This window comes from Sardina pilchardus, chromosome 22 (genome assembly GCF_963854185.1).
Source record: "Sardina pilchardus chromosome 22, fSarPil1.1, whole genome shotgun sequence".
NCBI lineage: Eukaryota > Metazoa > Chordata > Actinopteri > Clupeiformes > Clupeidae > Sardina > Sardina pilchardus.
This window is the reverse complement of record NC_085015.1, coordinates 1,682,212-1,689,294: the sequence shown is the minus strand read 5'-3', so window position 1 is coordinate 1,689,294 and position 7,083 is coordinate 1,682,212. Positions and strand designations below refer to the sequence as shown.

Below are 7,083 nucleotides of genomic sequence, written 5' to 3'. Positions count from 1 at the left end.
CACTTAAAAGTTAGAGGTTTGTTTTATTTCTAATCATTTTGCAACCTGCATGAGTCTTGAGGGGTATATGCATTTGCACTGGTGCTATTTATCGTAGCCTACTATAGCAGTTCATTGATGGTTTTAATCTTGAAAAGGCTGGATTGTACCAAAGTCTTTGTTAAGGACACCCAGTATTTGTGGATGTGTATACTGCATTGGATTGTGCTGTGATGCATTGCCAGAGTTGGTCAGAAATATACCCCTGTGTGTATACCCCTGTATTATTAAGGCCCCTTTTTGTGAATTTTGCAGGAAATTGCCCCATTTACAGTAGTCCTAGAGCCAGAGCGGTTTGCCAGTAGTCTGGGAACAACCACACCTTCACAATTGTACACTGGGGATTGGGTCTAGAAAAGGCTAATTGATTAGTACATTAAACTCTTACCCAGTTTTTTCAAAAGTGAAGCAATCTTGTAAAAGTTTGAGCTTATGACCCTGCTTATGTCTATTATCCTCTTATGAGGGGATATACTATATTACAGGTTAATAGGCTAAAAAGATTACAGTAACTATCCCCACAACACTATACAGCTGATTATTTATATTATGCAATCATTTTTGGTATTGGAAGTTTTCTGTTCAGTTTGGTGACACATAGTGAAATATTATTCCTGAAAAATATTATTCCTGAAATGCGATGTTTTTGACAATGTCTTCATATATTTGCTAAAAACCCATGTTATATACATTTAACGACACTCTCCCACAACCTGAGCACCCTAATAGATACTGACTCTGAAACGACCACAGACTTTAATTCACATCCTGCTTTTTTGTTCTCCTGCATTCTACAGCCCCGTGGAGCGCAGTGCGTAAAACAAATAAGTCCATGGGCGGTGGGATGTATAGCCTTTTCTGTGAGACTGAAGGGTATCCGCTAGCTCCTGTCGTCTGGACCGGGGGACGGGGACAGAACCTCACCGACTGGGCCGAGCTCACAACCAGCATTACCTCAGAGCAGCTGATTAGCGTCGTCAGCCGCTTGAATGTCAGCATCTCCTCCAGCAGCAGCTACACCTGCACGGTCACGGACGACAGAGGAGTTTCTCAGCATGCAACGTTTGACTTTCCAGGTATTATTACAATATGAAATATTACCACAGTGCCGACATTTGATCACATTGTGAAAGTATGTCCTGATTTTCCGTATGTTGTAGAGTGTGAAACGGCACGACCAGGTAACCGAGGCAACATGATTGGAGAAGTGTAATTAGTTTTTGAGCATGACTCCTACTCATCCATGTAGATATATGTCTGAAAGGCAATCAAAGATCCATGTCAAGACCAAGGGGTCATCAAATAGTTTGACTGGACCTAACCTTTGTCTAATAAATGTTTTGACAGTAAAGTAATGAAAGACTTTTGAAGAAAATGTATGTGATGCATGCTCATATTATTATTATTATAGACAAGGAGAAGTCAAGAAATCATTACCTCTTTCTGATCGCTGCTGTCCTTCTGGTGGGAGTGGTGGTTATGTTACTCTTTAGATATGACAAGTTAAGTCACAGAGATGGAACAGGTGAGAGTGTGCTAAATTATACTTCAAATTTTCTCAATACAGATCCTTGTCATAATGAAGTCTATGGATTCAATAAAGCTATGTGTTAGTCAGGTAGAACTTTGTGGAATTTGGGCATAAGTGTGACATAAGGTACGAATTTTTGCATAAATTGATAGTTTAGGGGGTGTCCTTTCAGAATCTGATGGGTGCCGCTCCGGCACCCTTGAGCATTTTCCTTAAAATGACATATGTCACACCCCTTTTTCTTATCATAGAAAGTCGTCTAAATATACATTAACATATAAACCCATCATGTATGGCAGGGCTCTTCAATTAGCGGCCCGCGGGCCGGATCCGGCCCCCGAGATACTTTGTAGTGGCCCTTGAAGTGTTGGCTGATATTATATATGAGCAAATCCTTATGATCGGTAGAGAAGTAAATAGCTGGTGGAAAACACGATAATGGAGGTGCAGTGATAGGCTACACTGCAAGTAGCGCCTATAAATAATGTTCTGTGTGGTGCGTTGCCGTTGTAGGCTACTTTGTTACTGGATATTATACAAAGAGGTGCCTTGCTTCGTTTTTACGCAGCGTCACCAACATGTTGACGTGCGCCAAATCCAAGCTGTTTTCCTCAAAGCATGAAGCATTTTTGGTGCATGAAATCTTACCGGTAGTGTGCCTCTCCAGTCTCCAGTCCAAGCAGATCCTCGCGAAAACATTCGCCACTCGTAATATAGCTATTGGAGCAAATAGGACTCGGTTTAAAAGTTTAACTTTGGTGGGATCAGTTCTGTTGCATGCTCTCACTCGCTCTGAAGTCCTGCAGCCACTGCACCTCAGCCAATTGCACGTAACGTTTTGACCGAGTTGAACATAAGTTCCATCTTAGCTTAGTTTCAACGTAAATTGCCACTACGTTGGAGTATTATAAGCTACTAACATTTTAACGGGTTGCACCACGCAAATAGTTTCAGTGTGAAACTAATACACATCCATCGCCTTGATGTCAAGTCCACTGTAAGTAACATTGATTTGTGAACACGTTCATCCAATTTAAATGGTGGGAACGTTAAATGTATATTGAGATGAGTTTCATATGCGACCGATTACGCACATTTAATTAATTTAAACACTGTTTGAAACCTGTTTGTGCCCATTGGAAATTGTATGGACCTAGCAGTTACTGCGCAAAGCTCAGATTCCATTGCTGTTAATGTTATCACAGATTTCATATTAGCCATAGCAATGCAGATCCAGTGTGACCTTCCCAATGCCTACCACTGTGCTAGTCTTGGCCTGTGGCAGAAATATTCCCAAAACACAAATAACCACCAAAAAACTATATTATGCATTTACAAAATGCAACATTTGAACACCCATATTGGTGCTGTTGTAGTTTATTGTATCTACATGTGTACGTGATTACTCATATTTCAAGCGGTATTTCTCCGGCCCCTCAGTTGTGATACTTTTCATGAACCGGCCCCTATTACAAACTAATTGAATAGTCCTGCCCTAAACCATCAGATTATGCAAAAAAATTGCATTCATACCTTATGGCACACCTATCCTGGGGTTCTACCTGACTATGTGTTATAAATGCGCTTTTTCTACTCATTCCTAAGTTCTACTGGGCACCCATGTTTCCTATACTAACCATCACGGCTGCTCTGCTTGTCCTCTCCTCAGAGGCTCAGCCCAGCAGCGGCAGCAGCAGGGCGCCCCAGAATCCAGAAGACCATGGCAGAGCATTGTAACATACCTCAGCTTACCTCATTGTAACATACCTCATGACTTTATTGTTTACATGCTATTTTGCTTTATGTTCATTGTTTATTTTCATTAGATTGTTGCCAGAATGTATATTGTTCATTGTTAGTGGGCTTGCTGCAAGGCACCATCTATTGTTGTTCTTTTCCCGTTTTTTGAGAACGCCTCTTCTCCTAGAGCGTTTAAAGTGTAAGTGTAACCTGCGTTGTGTGGAACCACCGCGGTCCAGCCCTGCACACGCCCGGACTCGAACCCGCGAGACAGCAGCACCTCGGATCGGGAGTCGAGCGCGCTAACAATCCAGCTAAAAGCCCAGGCTACTAGCTTTCATGCCAGCAGCGCTCTTGAAGCGTCGGGGAGTGAGGTTTACTAACGTTCTACAGCATAGCTAACCAGCTAGCACCCGTTACATAAGTTTGGCGGAAATTGAAAGTAAAGCTATTTTCTGAATGAAAATACATCAACTAAGCCGTGGAGGAAGTCATTTTCGCTCATCACGCTCATCATTCTACATGTATACTGACTATTCCAAAGTTTACAGACTGATTGGTGCTTCGTTTTATGTGTAGACACCTAGAGCAAGCTACTGATGAGGTTTGGCGCTGTTTTGAGCAATGTTAGTGGTTTAAAAATGCGATTTTGAAAGCGTGTGGCTGTAAGCCCCATGCTAACCCACTGTTTGCGATTTTGGACTGTAGCTCCTGCCCGTGCTAGCTCTGTACTGCGTGATGAGCGAAAATGACTTCCTCCACGGCTTAGTTGATGTATTTGCATTCAGATAATAGCTTTATTTTCAATTTCCGCCAAACTTACACTTTAAGCTATTGACACGGATCAAACACTAAAAAATCGGATGGCTGCCGTTTTTCCGGTATTCCCGTTTTTAGACCCTTGTAGCTCCGCCATGCTCCACCAGAGACGTTTCCCCATTGAAATGAATGGGGGACTGTTCAGGCGTTTACATCACTGCCCCCTGGTGAGCAAGCCCACTCTTGTAGCTCCTCCACGGAGATGCACATTTCTAGTTACAGTGCATGAAAATGCACTGTACTGTTCTTCCTAGGCTTCTTCTTCTTCTTCTTATTCTGCTAGGCCGTTTCACCTAGAAACTTCATTCAAACGTTGCAACGTAGGTCTTCAATAGGAGAAGGCTGCTATGTATTTTTCAACTTTGTAACTTTTATATTTTTTAAACTATAAATTAAAAACTATTACAAATGTCCCCATAGACTTAACATTGCGATTAATGACATCATAATAGGGCCGTTTAGCAATTAGAATCTTACGCCAGGTGGCCATTGAAACTGGCCGTTTCAATGGCCGTTTAACCATTGAAACTACTCAACTATTTAACTGTTCAACCATTCCTACTGTCAGTTATCATCAACTATGCCCCTAGTCAACTATATGAAACCTCCACAAACCTAGCAACCAACATAGCAACCATTAAAATTAAGTATTTATGACAGTTTCCATAGCAACCAACATGATTATACTACCGTAACATCTTTATTCCTGATAGTGGCCACCATGGATACCCTAGCAACAAATGTTTCAAAATAAAAGTCCTCACTAGCAAGTTAGCTAGTTAGCATGGTTAGCATTGTTAGCATAGTTAACATTTTTAGCTTAACTGCTAGAAATCATTAGCTAAGTTAACTAGTCAACCTGGTTAGTACTGTTAGCATAGTTAGCATAACTGCTAGAATTCATTAGCTAAGTTAGCTAGTCAACCTGGTTAGCATAGTTAACATTTTTAGCATAGCTGTTAAAAATCATCAACTAAGTCAGCTAATAAACATGGTTATCATTGTTAGCATAATTAATTTAACAGTGACCAATTTCAAAAAGTTGGTCACGGTGACCAACTTTTTGAAATTGGTCTCTGTTAAATTAGTTATTGTTTTGTTTTTATTTGTATGTCGCTTTGGACAAAGGCACATAACCCTTACCCAACAATAGGATTCACGTTTAAATCCTGAATCCGTCATTGCAAATCTGTGTCATAAAATTTATGTGAAACTAAAAAAGCCTTAAAGGCAATGAAAGGTAAGAACTGGCCATAGTATTACTACGTTTGATGTACAGCAGTTTAATGTGCTGTAGACCATTGGAAACAGAGAAATAACAAATAATACATAGAAATTAAAATTAGTTAAAAAAACCACCTGGAGCTGTTTAGTTTTCAATCCAGGCAACATGTTTACATAGCAACTTTCATACAGTACCTCTAGGCATGCCTAAAAAAAGCCATGCCAAATCTTCTATCTGTGTGGCGAACTATTTATTTTTTTAGTGTAAGCCATGAAACAGTAGCTAAGTCAGCTAAATATGCTACATGTATATGCTACCTGTATACTGTATTTCTACACAGGGTCCCCGCGGGTCCTTAAAAAGTCTTAAAAAGTCTTATTTATTTTTTTGGATTTTCAAGGTCTTAAAATGTCTTGAATTCTAGAATTTCCGATGAGGAGGTCTTAAATTTCATGTCGTGCCGAGTCCGTTTCGTCAGCTTTGCGAATGTAGACACACTCAAATATTGTGGGTGTTACAATATAACAACACAGTAAAAAGTAGCGTGTGCGTTCCTACAGACGGAGATAGTGTTTCAGAGTAGCAGACGCGAGCCAAGATTTTTAAGAATGCGACTGAAAAATATTTGATGTTGCAATGGTGCACCTGACGCTTTTCGGGTGAGAGCATACATTTCTTTCGCCTGTTTTCATTGTAGACTATGCGTGCAACTTTACCAAACAATATAGAAGTAAACCTCCTCGGCTTGGCCTTCTCTCTTTCTCTCTCTCTCTCTCTCGTGCGCGCTCAATGGACACCCACCCCTCGACATGCACATTTAATCCAAATAAAACATTCACAATCGTGGAAAAAAGCAATGACGACTAGCTAAATTATTATGAAATCCGGTTAGCATCATAGCATGCTGCACATTTTATTAAAACTCTTGCATTCAAGTTGAGTGATCATCTCATCACCAATGTTTTCTAATTCCAAGACTAAAAGGACCTGTCCCAAGGAGAAAAAGTATCAGCCTACCTTGAAACTTAAACACATGTGGGGGAAACTGAACAGTCCAACCAGTAGACTATGATAAGCTAGCTAACTATGCTACTTTGTTTACAATATTTTGAGGCATCAATCAGACAGCTGAATTAAAGAGGTAGGCCTAGAGTTGTAATACAAATAGTAGGCTATATAATCTGCATAAAGTGTGCAGTCATGAATATCAGAAATTTCAGTATATAGAAAGTAAAGGTGAAAAAAAATGGGGGAGGGGGTGTTATTTAGTTTGAATGATTATATATAATTTATAATGTGAATGTATCAAATATATTTATAAAAAATCATTCACATTATATGAAAGGAGTGCAATAAAAATGTGAACTTTTGCTGTTAGAAAGCTATGCAATGAAAAATGTGGGTGCACCTACATTTTGTGCTGGTGCACCTGAAAAAAAAGTTAGACGCACATGTGCAACCAATGCAAAAAGTTAGTCGGGAGCCTTGTCCATTTTTTAACTGTGTTTAATTTGTAATTTGCAACTTGATTTGTTTACACACTGTTTGTACGTTATTTACAGCAGTATTGATGTAGTATTGAGAAGGCAGTTGCCTGACGTGCACTATTTGCACTGTCACTCAAATACAAATGTGCTTTGGTAAACTGAACAGCCTAGAGCGTACTTTTTTATATATATATATTTGCCGTGGTAATGGTCTTAATTTCTAGTCTTAGAGGTCTTAAAAA

General features: G+C 39.8%; 1 long non-coding RNA gene across 1 annotated transcript in view; it reads left to right on the top strand.

Annotated features, from left to right (window-relative positions):
• Nucleotides 1-853: 853 nt before the first annotated feature.
• LOC134070661 (uncharacterized) overlaps nucleotides 854-7,083 on the top strand; it is a 6,570-nt gene continuing 340 nt past the window's right edge. Inside the window, exons 1-3 of the long non-coding RNA XR_009936945.1 lie at nucleotides 854-1,115; nucleotides 1,451-1,564; nucleotides 3,240-7,083. The exon at nucleotides 3,240-7,083 is cut by the window's right edge and continues 340 nt beyond it. This is a non-coding gene — a long non-coding RNA (uncharacterized LOC134070661). The remainder of the gene's footprint in view (nucleotides 1,116-1,450; nucleotides 1,565-3,239) is intronic.